General features: G+C 49.9%; 2 long non-coding RNA genes across 8 annotated transcripts; one reads left to right on the top strand and one right to left on the bottom strand.

Annotated features, from left to right (window-relative positions):
* Positions 1-1,929: 1,929 nt before the first annotated feature.
* Positions 1,930-23,162, top strand: LOC116232265 (uncharacterized). Of its 7 annotated transcripts, XR_016471280.1 has the most exons (9): positions 1,930-2,079; positions 3,355-3,440; positions 6,050-6,133; positions 9,658-9,996; positions 10,138-10,487; positions 10,611-10,697; positions 11,104-11,226; positions 21,774-21,873; positions 22,015-23,162. It is a non-coding gene; the product is annotated as an uncharacterized LOC116232265 (long non-coding RNA). The 7 variants fall into 7 exon arrangements; XR_004167646.2 differs by lacking the exons at positions 21,774-21,873; positions 22,015-23,162 and having other exon boundaries at positions 9,658-9,763; positions 9,870-9,996; positions 11,104-11,656; XR_016471279.1 differs by lacking the exons at positions 21,774-21,873; positions 22,015-23,162 and having other exon boundaries at positions 9,627-9,763; positions 9,870-9,996; positions 11,104-11,656.
* LOC116232266 (uncharacterized) lies at positions 9,316-10,329 on the bottom strand. Its single transcript, XR_004167648.2, has 2 exons — positions 10,240-10,329; positions 9,316-9,500 (listed from the first exon to the last, which is right to left on the bottom strand). It is a non-coding gene; the product is annotated as an uncharacterized LOC116232266 (long non-coding RNA).
* Positions 23,163-23,912: the final 750 nt, after the last annotated feature.

Raw genomic sequence — 23,912 nt, 5'->3', positions numbered from 1 at the left:
AAATAATGGCACGCATTCCCATTAGGAGAGGCATGAGGGGTCTTAATTCCCTGGATTCAGCATAATGAGTAATGGAATCAATTCTGTTTGTTGTTTCTTGTGGAAAGCAATCGATACATTTGCAGGAAGAGTGAATGAGAACAGAAATTACTGATTTTAATTGTCTGTTTTTGCTAGTGGAGGATGGGATGCTCCAGCTCCGGTGAGCGATGGGATGCAGCAGAAGGTGGCCACGCTCAGGCACTGCTGGGCGGGGGCTGTGGGGCGGTCCGGGTGCGGGGCTCTGTCCTGAGCGGCCACTTCTGGTGCTGGAACACGGGGGGGGTGTGAGAGCCTGGAGCTGTGGCACTTGGGGACGTGGTTAGCGTGCGTGCTGGGGCTGAGTTGGGGTCCGGCTTGGTGGTCCGAGGGGTCTTTTCTAGCCTTAGTGGTTCTGTAATTCTGTGTGGCGCTCTGCATCCGTGCCGTGGGCTCAAAAAACGCTCCTGACCGTCAGCTGCGGTAAAAAAAAAAGTCATTTCTGTGGTACCGATGGCTTAAAGACATCGCTCTGTGGTTCAGCGTCGAGGATTTGTTTGGGGGCCTCTCGCAGTGATGGAGTCAAACGTAAGCGGGCCGATCTACGGCCGCCGTCCGTGGAGCTGCTCAGGAGCGGATGTGCCGGGCAGCCCTCTGCGGGGAGCCGAGCCGACCGAGCCGAGCCCCGCAGCTCCGGCATCCCGGGGCGGAACGAACGCGGACGGGACTCAGGCGGCGCTGCCCGCCCGGGGCCGCCAGGGGGCGGCGTTCATCTGCAGCGGCCGCCGCCATCACCGCGCCCGGGCCGGGGGGAGCGGAACGGAGCCGAGCGGAGCGGCCCGGCCCAGTGCTGCGGGCAGTGCCGGGGCAGCGCGGATGGCTGCGAGCCCACGTTAAGTACGGCAGGAGCTGCTCGCCTCTGTGCGAGCCCGAGCTCGGTCACACGACGCGAGGAGCCGGGAAAGGAGCAGCACTCCGGTGTGCCAGCGATGGCAGCGGGCACCACGTCGGGGCCGTGCCGTGCCGTGCCGTTCTGTGCTCCCTGCGGGGTTCAGGCGCTGCCGGGAGCGCCCGGCCGTTGCTCTGCTTGCAGACTCGTAATATCATTTATTTTTCTGTGCTGTGCGGGAAATTGAGTCTATTTCTGTTTAAATACTTGGGTAATAGAGCCTGCTATTTAGCGGAAGATTCATGTCGATGGCTCTTTGTTTCACGCGATTGGGCATCACGGTGCGTACGTTGTGCTGCTAATGAAGCTGTGCGGCTGCTGCCATTTCAGAGCAGCACGAAGAGGAGAAGCCTCCAGCTTGTGAGCAACGGGACGGGAGAGCCTCGTGCTGTTAAAGCCAACCTGTGATCTGCAGCAATAGAAGGCAGGAGAGCCGGGCACGGAGCAGCCTGTGCTGGAGCCGAACTTCAGCGCAGAGCCCAAAGTTTTGCTGTGTTGGAATTTCAGAGATCCCATAAATGCACTTTGTCACTGCATCACACAAACTGATTTGGTCTTAAATGCAACTTCTCTTCCTTTTCTAAAGCTTCACATTATTTAACGTTGGTCATTATTTGGTGTTCAGTATTTCTTCAGTCTGGCATTTTTATTGTCGTAGGCCATACAGTAACTTTTAAGAATTGAGTTCAATACATTCTCATATGCTTTAAATTTTACGTTTCATTATTGATGAGTGTTGATTGCTTTCCACAGGAGGAGCAAGGTCCTTGCAGCCCCATCTCCTCAGCACCAGGGCTATTCCCTGCTCCTGCATGACAAACTGATATTTGCACTGTGCATTTCTCTCCTGATATGGCAGTCCCATGGATAAGCATCTGCATGGGAACTGCTGAGTCCTGGCCTGCACCACTGATGGAGCACCTGGGAAAGGACCCGGTCAGCCCTGGGAGCACAGGTGAAGGCAATTCAGCTGTGTGATAGGAAGGGGTGGAGCCTGGCTGCCCCTCTCTTAGACCTCATTTAAGGGCTGACTGCCACTGAGGAAGGATCTCTGGTTGGAGGTCTCTCTTTAGTGGAGCTTTCCCCTGCAAAACTGGAATCTTCTGATATGGGTAAGCACTCTTCTTCCCTTCCCTTACAGCACCTTTCTAGCACAGTGAAGTCATTACACTTCTGGTGAAACGCTATTTGCCATCATGTTGGTCTGTCCAATTGCTACAGCATTTTATGGCTGCAGAAACAGTGGAAGTGTTGCTGTTTCCCAGCCATGTTGATGGGAAATAAACCTGCTGGGGTTGGAAGCGGTTGCACATAAGGCCCAGTGAACTGTGTGGGTTGTGCTCCAGTTACTAAGTTTGCAAGAAATATTTGCCATTTGGCATGTAAAGTAACGTGCCTCTGTAGGGCACATGTTAAGCAGTTATGGCACTGTGTGGAAGTCAAATGCCATCTGAATATCCCTGAAAATAATTCTCTTCTTTCAAGTACTGGGCCAGTGATGAGATTCTTATCTGCAGTGAAATAGGAGCTTGCCTCCTTTTAGTCCCAAGTGCTTGTGGGTGCTCCTTGTCATACATCTGGGGATGTCTTCTGTCTTGAAGCTTAGCAGGGCCCTTCATTCCAGGGCTGTGCTCTTTGTGAGCAAGTCAGTGAGAGTGCTCTGAGATTACAGAGAGCAGAGCATCAGTGCTGCCATGGCAGCTCTATTGAAGGCAGCAAAGCACTCATCCTGGTGAATGCTTTTCTGTTCTCTGCTCCATGAAGATACTTTGTATTACTGATGTGATGTATTTGAGTTCTGGAAGCTGAGCTCCGTAAAGTTTTCATCTCTCAGACCCAGCCGAGTGCCGCTCGAGAACATGCTTTTATCCCTGACAAGTCCTTAACCCGGGCTGCCTGCCAGCTGGCCTCGTGTTCTGCACCGTCCTGAGGTTTCTGTTCTTCATCTGGGTCATTAAATATTAAAAGACAAAGTGGTTCTAAAAGCTGGCTGTTTTTTAGAAATACAAAATAACTGTAATTTGTTTCCTAATAGATAGTTTTGTTCTTGTCGTCGGTCCAATTCAATGCAGAAATAAATGCATAATAAGTGAGACAGGACAGCACTGTAAATCTAATCACAGTGTGTTTCTCCAGGGAACGGGCTGGAGAACACGAATGGGGCTGTGGGCAGCAATGAGAGAAAGCTTCAGTGAGTGCTGCTGCCCTGCCTGCCCACCTCCCCCGAGCAGCAGAGGACGAGGTTACATTCAAAACAATAAAAATCTGTTTGCCAGCATTCCTGCTCGCACGTCTGCTGTGCTTGTGAGGTTTTTCGATGTCTCCATTTCTATTAAAAAATGGTAATATCTGCTTCTTTAACACTTCTAATGTACTTTTATCATCAGATTTGTCCATGGGGATTATTTGCCGGAGGGGAATTGGACTGTAATTCCTGAAATCCTGAGAAAGATGATCATTTGGAAAAGTTTAGGTAAGTCATAAAGCTTAATACCTGATTGTGGTTTATCTCATTTCGTGAAGTTTTACATCTCTTATAAAAAGCTGCTCTGTAGTGGAGCTCAGAGGGAATTAAAATAATTCTTACTGGGCCTCTAGCGTGCTGCAAGTTATGTGTGGCATCCTGAGTCCCTGCACAGGAGGTGAGAGGAGCCCTTACAGTAGGAAATATAAGAACCCAGGGTGCCGTCCCTTGGTGCTCCACTCCTGTGTCTCTTCCAGTGGCTGTCCTTCCTTCACCGTTTGTGAGAAGAGGAACCTTGGCTTTGCATGCAAAGAGAAACATGGCAATGCGAACTCGCTGTCTATCTCACACAGACACAGCACACGTTCCTGGATGAGATGCCTCTCTTCAAGGACAGCTTGGAAAACCCAAAGTGGCGAGGGTCTGAGTGCCTGCTGTGCTCCCCTTCCCTGGGAAGTGTTGTCTGTTGCCTTTTGGGTGCTTGAAATGAGTAACGATTTCCTCTGCTCTGTCTTGACTGTGTGTAAAGCAGTGCTGTCCCATGGCTTTCTGCTGCTGCCTTCAAGCTCTGGGTTAGGTTCTCTGGCCAGAGCACAAGGAATGGCTGGAAATTAATTTTCCATGTGCTGCTGTGCAGTCATGAAGTGCCCTGCTGCTCCGGCACAGCCATGGCGTCTGCTTTGCTCTCACGTCCACCAGCAGATGCTTGGCCAGCAGTTAAAACTTACCAGCTGCCTCCTGTTTAGCAGCCATTGGCAGGGAGCGTTCCCACTCCCAGACAGTTTTCTTTCTCTGATGTTTGGCCTGCTGGGCCTCAGAGATGTGAACTGCCATGGGGCTCTGGGAGTAAGTTTGTGCGGATGGAGCACAGAAATGTCTTTATGCAGGCTTCTGATGGGGTTAGAGTGGTATTCCTAATTCTTGCAGCAGTGGAATAAGCAGGTATGTGATATATGTGACTGTCTTCAAAAACAATTTGTTTCTAGCTGATGTCAACCCCATTAGTTCTTACTGTGCTCTGGTGTCTGTTGTAATTAGTCGTTACTTCTGCCTTGTGCTGTTCCCTGGGAAGTGTGGCACAGCTGTCCAGCACGTAGCTGCTGCAAGCTATGAGAATAGTTAATAAATCTGACAAAGTTCAGGTCCTTCTCATTCAGGTGTTTTTAGAAGCCCAGTAGTGGGAATTTGCTATTTGAGGATATGCTCCTCCTGGTTTATGAACCGTTTTGTTTTGGATTGCTGGGACCCCCTGCCTTGCAGCCCTGCAGAACGAGAGCCTGGCCAGCATTCCCTCTGGGCAGGGGATGTTTCCTCCCGCCAGCATTGGGTGCTGGTGCAGAATTGTGCCCTGCTCCTCCAGCAGCCCAAGCTGCTTCTGGCTGCCCTGGTCTGGGGGAGGTACCGTCCTTGATGTTTGCCATGCTGCTTCCCCCAGCTGAGTGGGGATCTGAGGTGCACTGATTGGAAACAGGTTGGCTTCAGCTGCGTGGATGCCTGTGGTGATGTTCATGTCTGAATAGAGGCAGGAATTATGCAAAAGGCATAATATCAACATACTTGCACTGGAGGGAAATAAGAGAACTCGCCATGAGGAGACTCGAGTGATCTGATTAGTGGGGAAATCGTACATTGTGCCCCTGAAGAGAGAACAGCACTATGAAAGAGATGAGAACCCGAGTACAGAGGGACACCTCCTGTGCGCGGAGCTGTTTGGTTTCTCTCCCATGAAGCGCTGCCAGGCAGACTTCAGCTGCAGCTCCGTGGGGCTCCGCAGGGCACTGCGAGTGTGAGGAGAGCAGAAGTCCCAAAGCATGCGGTGTCTGTGCCAACAGCTTCAGCCTCCTGCAGGGCAGCAGAGCAGCAATGCCTCAGATCACACAGTGCTGTAAGAGCTGACACAGCTGTGCTGATGCCATGTGTAAGCGTGGCACTGCTGGAAGTGTGCAGGTTGAGCAGAACAAGAATGGCACGGGCTGTGAATCCGCATGCTGCAGGTTGTAAGCTGGGGGGGACCTGCAATGGGGAAGATGTTTCTCTGCTGTCACAGCTTTGGGTAATTTCATTGTTCTCCCTTTTGGGTGCTGCTGGCACACGCTGGTTCCTGCAGGACAGCAGCGCTGCTCAGGCACTGCATGGTGTCCTGTGCTCCAGCTGGGATGCTGGGTGCTACTGCTCCTTTAGTTTTGAAACCTTCCCCGACACCACCTGAACGATGCTGCTAGACTTTTTATACTAAAGGCACTTTAATTAAACTCCCATCATGAAAACAATTAGACCAAATTTGCTGTACTTAACCAGTCAATAATTTAGTAGCTGGATCTCATTAATAGACTTCTCCCTGTGAGTGTTAGGATGCAGTGCTGCCAGCTGTGTGCCCCAGGAATCAATCAGAGATCAATACCTTCCTTCAGCCACCTTTTTTTCTCCTAGAATGGTGAAACAGCAAAATTAATAAGTAATGCTGATCAGTATAGCTGGGTTTGGTGCTGGACATTCACTGCTGACATCCATCCTGCAGCCAGGGAGACTCAAGGGAATGATTTTCTAAAGGAGACTTCACAGTTAAGATTTTCTGAGTAGAGAAGGAAATAATTTGGTGTTCTGTCCCTGTTTTGTAGGGATCTGGCAGAAAGGCAGAGCGTCAGTTCTGCTCAGGTTTGCTGTGTGTTGGGAGCTTTTCCTCAGTAGAAGAAGACATGAAGGTAGGTTCATCCATTCCTTGAATTTCTTCCTAGAATTACACTGTAAATGTTTTCAAACCACTCCGTTGTCTGGATTTGAAATAAATTTGGTATTTTTAGTCCGGGTTCCTTCCATCTTCTGACCGCTGAAAGAATATTTGACCTTTTCTCTACAGAGAACACGCAGAACAAAAATGGTTTAGTTTTATTATGGTAATAGCTTTGTTTCAACTACCTTTTAAAGCACGGTGTGTGTGTCTGTATCAATTCCTGTAATTTATTCTTATTCCTGATTTCCCCCAGGCATCGGAACAGTTTTTCTTTCTAATGTCTCATTGCACGAGCTGATACTGTGATGATAATCTGCAGTTTTATAGCACCCTTGCACTGAAATAGTCACAAATAGCCAACGTGGATTTATATCACATCGCCTGCTTCTCTCCAGGAGTGTTGGCTGTTTTTTTGGCAGCATTTCCAATGGCTGCAGCCCATCCCGTGCAGCAGTTCTGTGTGCTCAGCAGCTCTGCCTCTCAGTGGGAGATGCGGGTTGGATGGGCTCTGTCTGGAGGAGCGCCGTGGGGCGCGCAGAGCTCAGAGCCTTTGGTTTGTGGCGGTGGTGCACAGCCAGCCCTGCAGCACCAGCAGTGCCTCCTGCTTTGTTGGGCCACTGGGATGTGCGGATCCTGCAGCTGTGTCCTGGGGAGGTCTGGGGCTCATCGTGTGCCTCAACTGGTAAAAAATGGCAGCTGTCAAAATGAGCAAAAGAAGTCTCCCTATTGCTGTGTAGATGAGAGTTTTCTGCCTTCCCCTCGGCTTTATCTTATTTCTGATGAGTGAAGGTATCTCTCTGTGCCTGCTTCACACAGCAGTTTCACAGCTGGGTTCACGAAACTCGTGTGCAGAACGGTAAGAAGCCCACGTTTCCCATTGGTTGTTTTCTTAGTTCTTTAATGGAGAAATTTGTCTTGTGTACTTGGAAATCCACAGTCCAGGTGTGACTTTAATTATTTGTGGGCACTGAGTGGTAAATACCTGTAAAGGTTTTCTTTCACTTATTTACTTCTATTTTAATGTGTCCTTTGCAGCGTTCTGCCTTCTCTCCCACTGGGACAAGAGCTGTGCCCCAAGAGCTGTGGATGGGAATGTAGTTCAAACCACAGCATGACCACTCGTTTGTCTGCTTATTCTTGAAAGCTGTACGATCTTTTTGCTGTTGCTTAAAAATAAAACAGCAACAAGAGAGCAAAAGTAGGCATCTCTGCTACTGTAAGCAATGACAGCAAACAACAGCACCTGTCTTGCAGGCTGCAGGCAGCCCACAGCAAGCAGATGGAGAAACTCGACCACGGAATTGCTCAGTGCTGTGTTAGAAATCCATTAAAAATGTTGGCTGTGTTTGCAGAGCTCTGGAAGAGAAAAATACAAATGAGCTGTGTGTCTGGAATGCATGCACAGGCTTTAGTTTTACCTCTGAAGTTGCTCTCCCTGTTAGCAACAGCTGTGTATGCATTTCATTACTTTTAAGCTGTTAGATTGGGTCTCTATAGTGGCTTGGCCTCAGCTTATTTCGGAGACACGTTTTGCCCACAAGTAATAAATGGCAATGGAAATAGTTATTATGTAGAGGTAGAAGAGAAGTTTTGTGTGAGTGACGAGGCTCGGTGAGGATTCTCCTCACTTCCACTGTGCCTGGCTGACTTCTTCCAGCACCTGGTTTGCTTCCTTCCTAATGGTGCTATCAGGCAGGCCTTGCTTTTCTTGCACCTGGCCTGGCTGGCTGGGAGAAGTAAGGCTGCTGCTTGCAGAGCCCAAACTTCACCCTCGTGGTCCCAACAGCAGCACTGCTCGGTCCTGCAGGGAGGTGAGGCAGTGGGGGGCGTGGGGCTGAGGGGATGGAGCAGAGAGAGCAGCAGGAGACAGTGCTGGGAGCTTCGGATGGACAAGTGAGTGCAACTGAGCTCATGTACTGACATGTGATGCTGAATACCTGTATGTTATGGGATGAGGGGGACAAGTTAACTGTTCCTGGAACTGTTCTTGGACATTAGGCAAAGATCTTCTTAGTCACTGTTCTTGTTACTGACGTGCAAATCTATTCTCTGGCAGCTCTATTTCTTTAAATGCATAACAGCCCCCCGTGTCCCACCCCGCAGTGCTGTGTCCTTCCCTGCAGTGCCCATCTCTCACTGTTTTGTCCCTGCCTTCTGAAGTCACGATGATCTCTGCTGGCATTAAGCACTCCAAGGGCAAAGCTAGAGCGATTTTAAGGCTGCACGATAAGGGAGCCATTCTAGCAATACATTTTTGTTATGTAGATGTGCGGTTTATCCATTGCCTCTGAAATGTTGCAGTATTTCAGTCACTTTCACTTCTTGATTTCTTTTTTAGATTCTTTTCCCTTGACTTGAATGTATATGGGCTGGAAAGTAAAGGAAGGCTGTAATGTGGTGTTTGCTAAATGGAGCCGAGCTCCAATAACAGTGTTTAACTGAGAGACGTTATGTCACAGTTCCGGAGGGGTGGAAGCTGTCGGCTCTGCAGAGGCAGCAGGGCAGGCTGTGCTGTGCCTTGCAGCTCCCCTGCTTGTGGGCTGGGAGTGGGAACGCACGGTGATCTGCACTGCCTTCACCGAACTCAGTGCAGTTCTGCATGTCGCTTAACTTCTTTAAAACTTACAGGGTTCGTGCGGGTGTGGGGTACCTTACCGACACCGTGTGTGCTGTCTGTCAGCTGGGCTCGGGATGTTACTGAATGCAATCCCAGCCGCTCAGCAGCGTGCGCTCTGCGGGATGCTCAGGGCGGCTCCTGGCACAAGGCACAGCGCCTCGCGATGGAGCGCTGAGCCGCGGCAGGCAGGGCGGCTTTAAGCTGGAGCCACAGAGGTGTGGAGTGCAGTAAGTAGGCAGTGTTCGCTCTGCATTTCGAGTGCATCATTGTGCTCTAAGTAGTGCAAATTTAGCTCCTTTAACCCTGATCTCCTGGGGCTGAGCTTTAAGTGTTTGAACTTTAGTTGAAAGGAATATATTGATTAGGCTTTGATTTAGTCATTGCTTGCTGGAAAGATACTGGGTAATGACTTGTATCTGCCCATTTGGATTTTGATTCATTGGATGGATTCCCCTCTCCTTCCCCTTTTCTTCCTCAACACTTTTCTGCCTAAAAGTCTGCAGTGCTTTGAGGAGAAATAAAAGAAAAAGCAGCTGTCACGCTGTGAACATAATTGATTCAATAAACAACATTTTCAAGTCCCCTGGGGTGAACCTCAGCATCCTCGCTTACGTCAATTAGCGCTTTATTCTGCGAAGTGTGGCACCTCTCCTTGAGATGGATGGGCCAAGGCAGTCAGCTCATTGTCTTCGAGGAGAAGCTGTGAAAGATGGACCGGTTGCTGTAGATAGAAAATACCCCGTTCATTTGTTATGGACATGTGAAAGAAAGCTTTCCTGACCTATTTGTTAAAGCTAATTGTCTTTTTTCTTGTTTTTGTGGTGTTTTTTTCTCTGGATGGCTCCAGCTGAGACGTTCTTTTTCTTTTGTTGCGGCAGAGAACAGCCCGGGTTAAGCCTTAGCCCATCTCGCTTGCAGATAACCTCCAGGCTTGCTTATGTCTGCAAGATCCGAGCAAAGTGGAGCAGCAGAGCTGGCAAATGGGTACAATTCAGCATGCAGAGTGAAGGTGTGGGCGAGGAGGGGTGCTTTAGGTTTTCTTCTATACAGTGACAGTGTTTTCTTTCTTCTGCTTTTACACCAAATGCAGAGCTGCTTCTTTCGCACTACTGAAGCTTGCGCTTGAATCCAAATCAGAGGAGAGCCTTGCTGCAAAACACCACGTCTAGCCCTGCCATGGAAGAGCACTTAACAACGGCAAAGCTTCCCATCCTGAGGTGGCTGCTCTGTGGGAAGCAGTTCAGTACATCCAAATGGGGGTGGTGGGGAGCACCTGGGCTGAACGACCCTACAAACCAACTCCCCACATGGTGCTTTACTAACAGTTTATTGTCTCACAGATCTGTTTCCCTTCACAGATCCGTTCTTGAGAGGAAACGTTCACCCCGTGGTCCTCTGAACAAAGTCATGGACACCATCAGTATTGGTTTCCTGCATTATAGAGTTACTGATGTGCACACCTTCAATCATTGCAGAGCCAACTGCTTGCCAAGAATACAAACGATGGCATTTTCCTTCTGAGGAGGAGTGCATCCAGGTGCAAGGGGCAGAACTGGAACGTGGTGTGTGACATAACTGAGTGCTGTGGGATCACAGCACCTTGGAACAGTGTGGGAGCTGCAAAGAGTCCTTTGTCCTCTCCAGTTCCTCTCTGAGAAGTCAGCGGTGTTTGGTGCCATCCAGGCAGCAGGGAACCTGCAGAGAGCAAGTATGGGATCAAAAAATGCTTTTCTTCTTTAGGGTGTTACTGTGTACTGTGGGGCTCCTCTTCCTGATGTGTGAGATAATGAAGTTGTGTGTAAAGCTGCCATTTATCTGTGCGTTTGTTCAGGCTATTAACATAATGGAGAGGCTTCTTCAGGAGCAGTGTTGTTGACCGCCCTCTGTGAGCTGTTGTAAATGCAGCATCCATCTTCAGGTGAGGAAGACTGTTCAGATCTGCGATGCCTATTGCACGTTGTGCTTTTTGCAGTTGTACGAGTGACACAGCTTTTTGTCCATTAGAAATAGCATGCAGTTTTAATGGAGTTTTCAAGAAAAATAACTATCTACTGCAATGTTAAGCTTAATAGTATCTCTGAGTTTCTGGACAGTGCATTAAATTGTGTTCTGTCTTTTTGTTCTTTCACTTAATACATCACAGTGTGGTAATCTAAGAAAGAAGTTGCTTCTATCTGAAGATTTCCTGCTGGAAAACAGCATCTTCAGGGTCTACCCATAGAGTGGGGGTTTGCTCAGCTCTGAGTACCTTCAGAACAAGAGCAAACGGCTGTTGGTTACCTCCTAATAAACGTTATGACAAACCTATGTTCTCTGCTTTGCAGGAGAAAAAGTACCTGCATTGTTTCCTGGGAACAGAATGTCTTCATTGCCATCATGACTCTGCGGCCGTTATCTGATCTTTGTTGTTACCATTTGATTGAGGGGAGAGAATTCCATGTGTGGAGGTAGGGGGGGAAAAAGAGAAAACTGTAGGCTGGAATGCTGGTTGTGGAATCGCAGAGGAAAAAAATGTAAGCTTGGGAATGGCATCTCCTTGTGAATTTGGTCTACCATCTCTAGAGACCACATTCGATCAGGGAACGTGGAGCCCTGCTGCACAAACAGCCCTCGCTTCCATGAGGAGCCCCGGGCCTCCCCAGCCCCCTGCTGTCTCTCCCAGGAGGCACGAGCACAGCCCATGCACTGCTGCGACATGCTGCCCCAAAACAAAGCTTGACCTCAGCAGTGCAGTGGGGCTGCTGCTTCCTGCCTGTGTCAGCGCTGCTCATTATTATGGCCCTGATGGCGGTGTTTGGTTACTGTGCTCCTGCCAGTGTAATTATACCCAACTGTAGAGATGTGCCTCAGTACAAGTTTTAAGTTACATATGTCTGAATTCTTTCAGGAAGTGTTTCTCTCCTGTTGTGTCTGAGCAGAGGCAGAAGGCTGCGGGGATCAGCAAGGTGCAGGAGTGCCCAACAGAGCATCTCCTCTGTGACACCTGTAACACTACAGCGTTATTTCAAACCTTTGGTGTGAAGCTCAGAGGAGCACAGACCCGCTCTGGTGCTTCCCTGCAGATGGGGGGTGGGGGTGGGAGAGCTGTGGTGTAAACCATCCCAATGAGCCTCTCAGTGTGGCACAGAGGAACAGAACTGCCTGGAGTGCTGCGTGGTTTGTGTTATCTGACTGCTGTGAGGTTGGAGTCCGAGTGCCAAAGGCCAAGTATTTATGAAACGTAATGGCCAAGACTAAATGCGTTCATTAACACATTGATTCTTCTTCAGTTACTGCTTCGAACACCCGAGGAAACCACACATGGCTTCTATTCCAACTGCTGTGTATGATTTTAGAGCTAATGGTTTTATTCCTGCACTGCTCTGGCTTTTGGGATGAGCACAGAAAGCACTTGTGTTCTCCCTCCAGCCTGGAAGCAGGAGCTGTGTGTGGCCACGCTGCCCCAATGGGCTCCTGTCTGTTCCCAGCATTCCCACCTGTGCCTTCCCCCCACTTCTGCCTTCCCTGGGAGCAGCGGCTCCTGAGCCTGGGGGTCCTCCCCCACCACGCTGTGGCCAAATGCTGCACTCACTGAAGCCACGTGCAGGGGGCGGTGGGCACAGAGCTGACGTGGTGAACTCAGAAGTTGAGAAAATCAGTATTTGATTCCCTTAATTACTGTATTACAGCTGATCTATGAACGTTTCCATCAGAAAGTCACCTTCTATGATATCAGCTCTGATCACTGGGGGCTGTGTGCTGAGTTCAGTTCTCCATTTACAGAATACTGCTGACACCGTTGTGTCTGTCCGTTTTCTCATGTGTTGTCTGCTGTCTTCTGGGCTTCTGCTGTGCTCCGTGAACCTGACGCGGCTCCTTTCTGAAAACCTCGGCGAGCATTAACTCTGTGGGTGCGGTGAGGTATTCCTACAGCACTGTGTTTGTTGGCACTCTTGTCAGGAGCCCCGTGATCTCTGTGCAGCTGAGCAGGGATGAGGGCACAGGAACCTGCAGCTCACCTGGGAAGGCGATGGGCTGTGATGGAACGAGTATGGAAAGAAATACAGAAGAAAAATGTTCTGCCTCTATCCTTGCCAGCTGCCTCCTGCCTGTTCCCATGGCTGAGGCCCTGTGTTCAGCTCTGTTTGCTGCAGTTGCATACAGGTGCCCACATACTGCACTGTGGCTGCTGGCTGTGGCCTGTGGGAGGCTGTGTGAGCGCTGCAGCAAGCCAGCACATCTTCCAACCCTTCCGTGCTGTGACATATGCACAGCCCGGCGTATCCAGAAAGATGACACATTTTGTTACATGGGGAAATTGAACAGTTGGTGGAGGAAAATAATTTCACTAGGAACAGGTTTCTGCTGTAGATATTTAATTGCAACACTGCCTGTGTCAGAGTTTGATCGGTAGCTTTGATTTGCTTTTAGAAACAAAACCCACGGCGTGTTCCAGCTGCCAGCTCTGGATCTGTGTGTGGGGCTGAGGTGTGATGGGTTGGGGGCTCTGCTGCCTGCCCTGGGGTGGCCCATGGGTGCAGCCCCACTTCTGTAGGGACCCCTCAGCCCTGCAGCCGCTCCCCACAGCCCGGTGCACCTGCAGCGCTGTGTCTGTGCTCCCCCTGAGTAAGCTGTTAGTTAAACTGTGCTGCTCTAAACCTGCTGCTGTAAAACTGCTTGTTTCCAGTTATCAAGCACGATATTATTTTTTTTTGCTGTTTATTTCTTGTTTTGTGAATTCTGTTTCATGTTTGTCTCACTAATGATAGCAACGTTTCTGTAGGAGTGGCAAGATTTAGAGCACTTAGCTGCTTTGCTATCCACCAGAGCAGCCGAGGGCCCCTGGGAGCTGTGTGTGCAATTCCCTCAGCAGTGGGCAGAGCTGGGCTGGGAGCTCAGTGCCAAGAGAGGCTGTGGGGAGCACCCAGCACCCGCTGGGAGCACCAACACCCACTGGGGTGCTCTCAGTGCCCATTGGGGTGCATTCAGCACCTGGCACGTCCCCACCAAAGTCACTGTGCCAAACTGTAGGAGAGGTTTGTTTGTTTGTTTTTCCCTATGAACGAGTGCTTGCCTTCCTGCAGCCCTGAAGACCTGGCTTGGCTGGGAGCCGAGAGCAGCAGACACAGGGAAGCAGCACACAGACAAGAGACCAATTAAACACAGAACGCTCCAAATCCATCTAGTGCCATTACGCTGTATTTTGCATTAGCTGAGGAAACAAAGTGCCCAGATGAAAATGGACTCTGCAGTCTGGCACCAATCTTTTGTACTCTTTAGAAAACAAGTTTTAGAAGTGCTGAATGCACAGTGGGCAGAATTGTCCTTCTCAAAAAAACAAGTTCCATTATGTTTTAGTATTTAGGAGATAAAGAAGGCATACGATTCAGTCCCTGCAGAGGACAAATGATGACACACTGGGAGCACCTGGTGCAAAGGGCACTGCACTGGGAGGAGGACGTGGTTCTGAGTGCCTCCTTGAAAAGACCCACATGTGGTGCTGCCATGTAAACAGGATGTGCTGTGAACGTTTCTGACATTTGGAGGGACAGCACTGCAATCGCAGGTCACTGGCATCTCTTGGTGGGAAGGGACAATGAATGCCCTGGTTTTTGTTATCTGCCTGATACCAGGAGTATGAAACACAAAAGGTCCCAATGTCGGGTGCTGGTTCTGCCCTGTGCAGAAATTTCAGCTCGCCCTTAGGTGTGCGGTCCCCCCCCCCCCCCAAAGATGTGCAGCAGCACACTCTGTCCCCAGGCATGGCTCAGCCCAGCTGTGCACCTTACCTTGCTTCTGCCCATGTCCACCTTTCTGTGTGCTCTGTGCTGGTGATATGCAGGCTCTGAGCACAGAGCTCCTGTCTCAACAGTGTTCTCCAGTTCCTCTATAGAGTTCCTCCAGACCCATTTCTCACTCGTGCTTTGGTTCTCGTTCATCTTAATCATCAGAGTCTTCAACCAAAGCAGGCTGGGCTCCCTTTGGCAATCCTCTTTTGCAAAATGCAGAGCAGCCATTGCAATGCCAGGGCTTAGTGTGCTTTTTCCACTCACCCCACCCGGAAGGCCTTGCAATACGATTAATCTGCTTTGATTGATTCATTCTCATTATCAGTCCTGAATTATTTGCAGAGGTAAATGAAAGTCTTTATTTTCTCATAGTGCTTTATCTTTTCACAAAAAGCATTCAACAAAGTTGCTAATGGAAAAGCTTTTAACCTTCTGTGGCCGCGGGCAATCTTTGCCCATTCCCGTTGCCATGAGACACGTGGAGCTGTGAGCACCATGAGAGCTTCCACTGCCCCCACCAAGGGTGTGGGCACAGTATGGGCAGCGCGAGGTGATGGGCAGCGCGGGGAGAAATCGCTCGCTTCAAGAATGAAAGAGAAGTGGAAGGACAAATCCATTCCCCCACTTTGGAGGCAGGGATGCACAACCACATGTGGCCTCACTGCTCCCACTGCATGGAGCCAGCAGCAGGATGGGCTCTGGAAATTTCTCCTCCAAAAGAGTGGTCAGAGCTGGCACAGCTGTCCATGGAGTGGAGAATCGCCATCCTGGAGGTGTCCATGAACAGTGGAGATGTGGCACTGGGTCAGTGGGCATGGTGGAGTGCACTGGGGTTGGGCTTGGGGATCTGAGAGGTCTTTTCCAATATTAATGATTCTATGATTCCCTCTGGCGGTTCTGCCCTGGCTGTGGAGAGGAGCCACTTGGTGTTGGAGGTCCCCAGGTGCCGGTCTGGCCCTGGGCACAGTTGTGGTACTGCTGTGTCGGTCCTGCTGCTCCATGAGGTGCTGCCTGGAGCACTGGAGGAGCGGGATGAACTTTAAGCATAAGTTACAACAATCCCCAGCTACTGCATTTCATTCTGTCCTTCACTCACAGGGTGACAATTTGTCCTGCAATGATGGAACAGATGGGGGGGAAATATTAGGAAAATTAGATCAAGCTGTGGTGTAATGCCATGAGATGACTCAGTTCGATTATGGTGTAGCCTTACAAAAACAGGACGTTGGACAGAATGTACTTTATAGGAGAAGGCTTTTTTTATGCTGTTATTCCTTTCTAAAAGCTGAACAAACACTTCCTGATCCATTGCTGAGTGGCGCTGGGCTCCTTCCTGCAGTGCTGCCAGCAGCCGCCAGGCATGTGTCCCATGGGAGCAGTGCCACTTCCCCACCTTCCTCTGCCTGCTGTCAGCTGTCTCATGGGCACCTCCTAAGGGTCAGTGGGAGCCACAGGCACTGTCCCAGCCCTGCTGCTCCATTTCCACCCTCCGGTGCCTTTCTGAGCACTTGGGGAAAAAGACGCAACTCTTAGAAAGAAGATAAAAAGCTTCTGCAAATATTTATGAACAGGAAATCGATCAAGCTGTAATGAATCTCATTATATAAAACAACTTTTGAGTGCTGTAGCTCCTACCTCTGGCTCCACAAGGGAGAACATCTCTTGCTGGGGGCATAAGGAGGAGGTACTGCCACACAGGTGTGGGGTAGGGGAGTGGTGATGCTGCTGGGGCTGTGATGGAAGCACCTGGGGTCCTGCTGGGACTTTATTGAATCCCATCAGTGCTAACAGGATGCAGGTGTTGCTGCTTTTTCCCAGTGCTGGTTTGGTCTCAGCAGTGGCTGCAGTCCCCATCTGCTCTCTGTCTGCCCCCAGCTATGGCTGCAGGTAGGAGCCCTGGAGGGGCTGGGGGAGGTGAGCAGGGCCCCACGTGCATGGTAGTTCTGGGTCTCCTGCAGTGCTGTATGTGTCCAGCTGGCTGTACTGAGGTGCAGGAGGTGTTGCTGTGGAGCAGGAGTTACTCCAGGCTGATACAAACCGAGGTTTTGCATCAGTAAACTTCCCTTCCTTTTCTTTCTGTGTTCAGCTTTTCATCTCTTTACACCTCAGGAAGGATGTCTTAAATACAACAAACCAGGCAGCAAGCTGTTGTGTGAGGGCTGTGGAGGTTCTGAGTTGTTGTGCCACAAAGAAAACAGTGTGCTGGAATAAATCTCATTAACAAGTAACTGTAATGCACGTTGTTCTGAGAATGCTCGACAGTTCTGCTACCTGTCAGCTGTGAGGGCGCAGCGTGGCCTGCTGAGGGCATTGCAGGGCCCATAGGTTGTCCTTTACCTGGAGGAAATCCAGAGCATGCAACAGCAGTAATTAATAATAATGCAGCGTGAGGAGAGCTCTGCTACCAGAGAGGCTCTTCCTATGTGTCAGCTGAGCCTCGGGGAGAGAGAACTGCAGTTGTATTCGAAAGCACAGCAGCAAATCACTAACAACTGCTGTATGTGAAAATGTGGATTTCCATCAGTTATTCACACCTCTCTTTGGTCTTTGACCCGATTGAGTATGGTTACGGTTGTAGTGTGTGAAGTGCCACCTGCCAGCAGCTTCTTGTGCGTGGTGAGAGCAGTGGGGTTGTGGCACTGTGGGGCTGGGGGTGCCTGGAGCCCATTTTGGGCCCTAAGGTGACCCTGAGCCCATTGCTCACACGCAGTGCATCCTTCTCCTCTGCTGATCGCCTTGCTGCTGGGCGGTGCTGTTACCTGGAGGTTCTGTGCTGCACAGCGACCTACTTAGAGCACTTTGTGAGGCTGGGAGCACGGCCAGAGTGCCACAGCAGGATTGTTTTCCCAAAGCTGTGCCATTGCTGCAGTGCAGGAGTGGGGCCATGGGGTGCAGTGCTGGAGGGGAGAGCCTGGGGTGAGCTGAGGGGTTGTTGGTCCTTTATAGAAATGCAGGAGTGCATGACAAAACCATTGCCTTCTCTGTAAGATCTGCTCTGTGCAGTGCTGGAGGAAGGAATACAGCTGCACACAGAGGATTGCTGTGTTACTGCGCTCCTTGTGTGCTGATGTGCTGGTGGAGTTCAAAGGGAGGAGGAGGAAGGCAGTGTGGGTATCCCCATTTCTCACGAGCAGTGGGTTGCTGGGGAGGCTTTTTCATTTCTGCCTTTGCTTTGCTATGGAAATCTGTTCCAGCACTGCTGGAGGGATTGGGATCTCCCTGTCAGTTTTGGAGGGAGAGGACAGGAGAGATGCTGTAGCTCTTCACACTGGGAGGGGATGATGCCGATGTGGCTCTTCCAGCTTAGAGACCTGGAGGCACCCACACCTCTGCTGCTCCCCCACACAGCCCTGCCCACTGCTGTCATAAACCACCTAAAGCACAGTTTGCAGGGCTTATGCTCAGCATTCACACCATTTTGTCCAGAATAATCCTGCCATTTTCCTTTAGAAGGGAGGTGGGAGTTATATCAAACACTGCAGTTAATCTGAGCTGTTTTCTGCAGCCATGTTTGAGTGCTGCTGGAACACAAATGAGCGGTGGCTGAGGGCTGTTGTTCCAATTAGAGCACCTTCTGCTCAGGCTCACGGGCTGCAGGTAATTCACAGCAAGTGCTCGCGTGCTGCAGCGTGATGGGAGGAAAGGAGGTCAGCCTGCACCTGAAATACACCCATCATTAGCTGCACTTCTCGGTGTTTCTACAAGGCATAATTTAAAAACAATTTTTTCTGAATTGCACCATCTGGAGGAAGAAAAAAATCAATACTGTGTTTACATGAGGTTCGGTGGCTCTCGCTGCTGCCTCTGCACACATGTTCTGCTGCTTTGCCATCACGGCTGTGGTGGTGGGCAGTGCTATGTGGTGCAGCAGGAGTGGTCAGGGGATGCACGTGTCCTGCTGCCATGCATTGCATGCTCGCAGTGCTCAGCAGCCGTGTCAGCATCCTCCCAGCTCGAGGGGCTGAAGGGAAAACTTGATTTACATCTATATTTATAGGCTTACATTTCTTTATGCCATAGAGGGCGTGCTGGTAATTGCAGCAGATGAAGGCAGCAATAGAGCTGTAGACGTGCATTAGTGCTGAAGCTGAAAACAAACAACCATAAATCCAGCCTGTGGTTGTAGCAGTGAAACACCACGGTTGTGGCTCCTGCTGGCAGCTGTGTGCCGTGCTGGCACTGCGGCATCCCTGGCAGTGCAGACCTGCACGGGGCTGGGGTGCGCAGTGCTCTGCAAATGCGCTCTGTGAGGTGCCTGGTGCATCTCCTTCCTGCGGGTTCTCCAGCAGATGCTGACTTGTTGCTGAGCCACTGCTGACCATGTGTTTGTCTGAACTGCACGAGGCTGCAGGTTTTGCCAGGCTATGCTAAATGCCTCCTTAGATGTCACTGGAATAACACATCTGTTCCACTCTTTGGGATCTCAGCTTTGCTGGAACAGGGGATAAACCAAAGGTGGACAAAGTGAGGATGTGAAATCAGGCTCAGCTGGGTTGGGTCTGCGTCCCAGTATGGTTCCAGCACTCTGCTGGCAGAGCTGTGAGCCTGCAACCAGCTGCCCTGTGACCCCCTGGAGGCACCTCTCTGAGCTGCTGCACCGGTGGGAGCTGCATCTTAGATTTGGACTTGCTCCTTAATATTGCTATAACCAAGGGCCTAGAAGATGATGAGTTAAATAGCAATCCTGTCTTCATTTGTCCATTTCCTTCCATAAAACATAAAATCCCTCCCTGATGCCCCATGACTGTGCCTGGCTCCATAGGAGCAGCTCTGCAGGGTGACTCTGCAGCTGGGCTCACCCTCAGCAGCGCTGTTTGGAATCTGCTGCATGCAGCCCGGGGTGAGCTCCAGCTGCGTGAGCAAAAGGTGCTCATGGGGTGGGTGCTCCCCTGCTGTGCTCCCAGGAACTGTCCCCAGGAGAGAGCTCACTGTGCTGTGCTCCCTGCAGTGGCTGTGGGGTGACTGCCATCCCTTAGTACTGAGCCCTGTGCAGCTACAGGGGGAGAACAGAACACGATTGCTGAATCTAAGTGAAATTTTGCAGATCTAAGATCAATCACAGTGTCATCTTTCTCTGCTGAATCTGCTTTTTATTAAAAATAATAGCAAACTTGGAGATGGAGCACTAATACAGCGATGCCTTGTTTTGACACTTTTGACAGTGTTTAATGAAATGTTGTCAGTGGTTATTTAATAGCTCTTAATTCGGCGACATTTTCCAGCAGAACAGGTCTGGTGTAAACTTTCTGTGTGTGTTTGCAATTAGTGGTGCTGGCACAGAGGCACGAATCGTCTTTTAGTGCTCAGGCATATGGAAGTGGTGCTGCTAAATGTGAGCGCTGTGTCAGCACCGCTCGCTGAGCAAAGAGGAAACATTCACTTCCTTCAGAGATGATCCGAAATCAAATGCTGGTGTTTTATACCCATTAACTGAACACAGAGCACAGATTAGAACACAACGACACAACTAATAGCAAGTCTGTCTGCTTTGCAGTGTACACTGTGCCTTGACAGCTCCGGGTCAGCTTCTGCACTGATCAGTCTTTGCTTATTTTTGTGCATGGAGACAAGGTGCACGCGTCCCAGCCTGTGCCGGAGGGTGGGCACGTACAGGCAGTTATTTTTGTTTTGGTGATCCTTGCTGTGGTCTTTGTGCTCTTGAGGGCTGCAGGTGTGCTGGGCTGTGTGCTGTGGGCTGAGCAGGTGGTGGGGATGGGGATCCTGGCCGTGTGCGCAGTGTGGGGACACAGCCCTGGTGTGGGGGACAGGGACTGAGAGCTGCATTACTGTGCATGTGCACTGATCTGCTCTTTGAATTCCGTCTGCACCGCATGGACTGCTGCACCTCTGGGAATGTCAGCAGCTTTTGAGAATATGTGTTTCTGAGGCATGGTGCCAGTTGTTTGGACGGAGAAAATCAGGAGGGTACCCTTGGTTTCAATTAGGCATCCAGCACATTAATATTTTCCCAGAATTCAGGCTTGTTTCCTCCTTGGAAGCCAACCTCGGTTCCTTCTGTTACTGGTTTGGATGTGCATTTCTCTGTGCCTTCAGACCCGCAGCAGGTAGAGGCATCCTTCTCTCTTCCCCCAAGCACGAGTCAGGGGCAGCCTGGGCGCTGCAGGCATTGCACACTGTGTGTTGTGGAAGGGCTGCTCCAGTTCCCAGTGCTCAGCAGTGTGGTGATAGCACGGAGCTGCTCATGTTATTTAAACAGGTGATGAAAGTTTACCTTAGATTTATGAAAGGCCTTGGAAGTATAACTTATCTGAGTTTCTTTAAATTGCTCCTGATATGTACATACAGTTTTCTCATGTACAGAGCTGACTGCTTTGCAGCTATCAGCTGTTCATTCCATTGTGGACCCAACTCCTGCTTTAACACCTCAGCCTGAGGGCTGTTCTCCAGCTCTGCTGGCTGCTGCCATCAGCTGCAGGAGGGCCATTCGGGCTGGTTGGGTGAGTGGAGCTGCTTAGAGGCTGATCCCTGTGCTTTCTGCCTCTGTTGGCAGCAGCTGAAGCTGAGCCGGCACCTGTCCATGTGGGATCCAAACTGCACACCTTGAGCAAGCTGTGGCTTTGCTCTGCTTGGTATTCTTCTGTCAGTATCATAATTTTGGGACAATTCTCTGGTGTTTGTACTGGGGTGAAATGCAAAGGACTGGACAGGTCTTTCTAAGAAAATTTTTTCAGGCAGTCCTGCTTAGGAAACGTGTGAGCAGCTGCTGGGTCAGCTCCTGTTGGTGCTCAGGGAGCTGCAGTGGTGGAGCCCTGCGGGCACGCAGCAGCACACAGCCCTGGGAGGGGAGCATGCTGCTGGACAGAGCACCCAACACTGGTGCCATACCTGAAGCATCCAGGTCTATTTCATCTTCTAAAATGGAATAACAAATCTAGGGGATTTTCAAATGAGTGTAGCAGCATGGAAATTTGGTGTTTTGGATGTATTTTAGAGCTTTACTAATTTTAATGGTGTTGGGCCTGATGACTTTTATGTGCACCAGAGATGAGGAATATAAGGATTTGTGATGCTTCGTGTGGCAGTGTGGTTGCTACATCTTCCATGGGCAGCAGTGTCCTGTCACGGCGTGATCAGCACAGCGGAGTTTCTCTGGTGTAGATTCAATAAAACACCTCTAATTACAGACGCAATTAGTTCTGCTCATGTTCGTGGTACATTGTATGCTTCATTGGATGCTCCATGAATATTTATGCTGTCATCCACAGATCAGAGTTCTAAGGCAACTTGAAATAGCAGACTGCAATACATCTCCCTGCCGTCCATCCAAGCATCCCAGAAGTACCCTTATGACCCGAGAAGCTGCAGGTCCTGTTCTTTCATTTTGAATGAATTTGGATTTGCAAATATGTGGACGCTACTTTTGGCTGTTCTGAAATATCAGGAGAGTGTTTGAAGGTATCACCCACCTTTCAGCTTTAGAAGGTGTTTTCTGCTTCTCCCCCACAGTGACCCATCAGTGCAAGTGTTTCTCTGCTGGAAGCCACTCACTGTTCTCAGCAAGGAGATATAAGGAGCAGTCAGGAGGAGCACAACCCCTCCACTGGCCCAAAGCAGAACCAAAGAGATATTCCTTTTCACACTGTTGTCTTTGCGTGGCTGTGGGTGATTAATTGCATCACATTCCAGCTCATGCAAAATACAGTTTGAACAAATGTCCTTGCTGTGATCTGGCAATTTAAATTATCCTGTCTGCAGAAGTTTGGGGTGTTTTAGCATTAACTCGTGCTGTCTGAATGAGGTGTGACTGAGGTAGCCCAAGAGCTAATTAAAGAGTTGCTGTGTTTTTAAAAATTCCATCACCATTAATGTTGGTGTCTGCAGTATCTGGAGCGTGCATCAACAGCGGCTCAGACCTGGCAGTGCTGCTCGGCGTTCCTTCTGGCGGAAGACCTTTCCCTTTGTGATGCACATCTTACTTCTGCAATGTTTGTTTAACTTCAGCTGTCACTGCTTACATAATGCCTCACTCTGCCTGCAGTTTTCAAGGTCAGATTTGGGTTTTACTTGAACAAACAGCGAGTGCCTGCGCAGGGAATAGAGAGCTGCAGACAGAATGTGCTCCTGATGTAATGCGGATACCTCCAAAATCTGGCTGCTAGAAGGGGTTATTGCAGCTGTCTCACACGCTCTGGGAGGATTGCCTTAGAGTTGGCCTTTTCACTCATGAAGAATAGGTAAAAATCTGAATTCTATGATGCGTTTTGTTGAGTTTTCTCCTTTGGTCATTGCTTTACCTGCTCACTGTCTTCATGGACAGGGCAATCTGTGTCCTTTAAATACAGGGAATTAATGAAACCTGTGCTGTGGATAATTTGCCTTATCAGCACTTCATCAGAAACCCAGGTGGATCTGATCTTTGTGAACACTCATCTTCTGTGGGTTCACCTGAAGCTGTGAACCTGGGCACACACTGACCTGTCCCCGTTTTCTAGTTCATTGCTGCAAAGTGTGCAAGCTTTGTGGCACTGAGGAGTTTAGGCAGCAAAGCTATTCTGATACCAGTGCTCGTACTTCTAATTCTTCACCTAATGGTCCTCCTTGCTTCTTGCATCTGGTCTTCCCGAAATAAGAATAAAGCTGGAGGAGGCACAATTACTCAGAACTGCTCCAAGATGCTTTCCAGTGATCAGAGGACTGTACGTGGCTTTGCAGTTTTGATTATTGAATTAGGAATTGGAGGAGAATGGAATATTGGCTTGGGCACGGTGGGCTGCCAGGTTGGGCTCAAGACTGGCTGCACCCCTGGAAACAGCACACTGCAGTGGGACCTATGGTGAAGCTCTCATCCTGCAGAGCTCTGATTGTGGCATGCTGAGCCTTTGCCAGGCTCCGGGGAAGAGGTATTCATGTAGGTCATAATGGGCAGCACGTGTTCAGAGGTGTCTGGGAGTTCATCTGTCTGACAACATCACTTTATTTTTCCAGCTGAGCAGCTGCTTGGCCGGCTTGCTGGGAGCTGATTGACTGCCTAGCTGGAGGGGAGAAGGTGATTAGACTCTCTCCCACCCATCAGCCCTGAAGGGAGAGTGTGATGGATGGAACTTAACTTATTTCCAATAGTGAAATCTTGATTTCTCTGTGTGGGGCACTTGCAAAACATTGTTTCTTACTGAGTTCCCCATCAGCAGAGCTGCTCTTGGCATTCAGGAGCAGCAGGGCCCAACCCTGCACTGACACCATGAGAATGGGGCTCAGAGGAAGGACCAGGCCCTCATCTCCTTGTAAGGTGAACAAATAACATGGGTTTGAAACCTCTGGGCTGCAAACAGCTTGGAAATCTGACAAAATGCATTGCTGCCACCTCTACTCCCTGACAGATAGCTTTGTTCTGTTATATCTGACTG

This window comes from Phasianus colchicus, chromosome 15 (genome assembly GCF_987193195.1).
Source record: "Phasianus colchicus chromosome 15, bPhaCol1.hap1.1, whole genome shotgun sequence".
In the NCBI taxonomy this organism is placed as follows: Eukaryota; Metazoa; Chordata; class Aves; order Galliformes; family Phasianidae; genus Phasianus; species Phasianus colchicus.
Note: the sequence above shows the minus strand (reverse complement) of the source record. Positions and strands in the feature narration are given on the sequence as shown.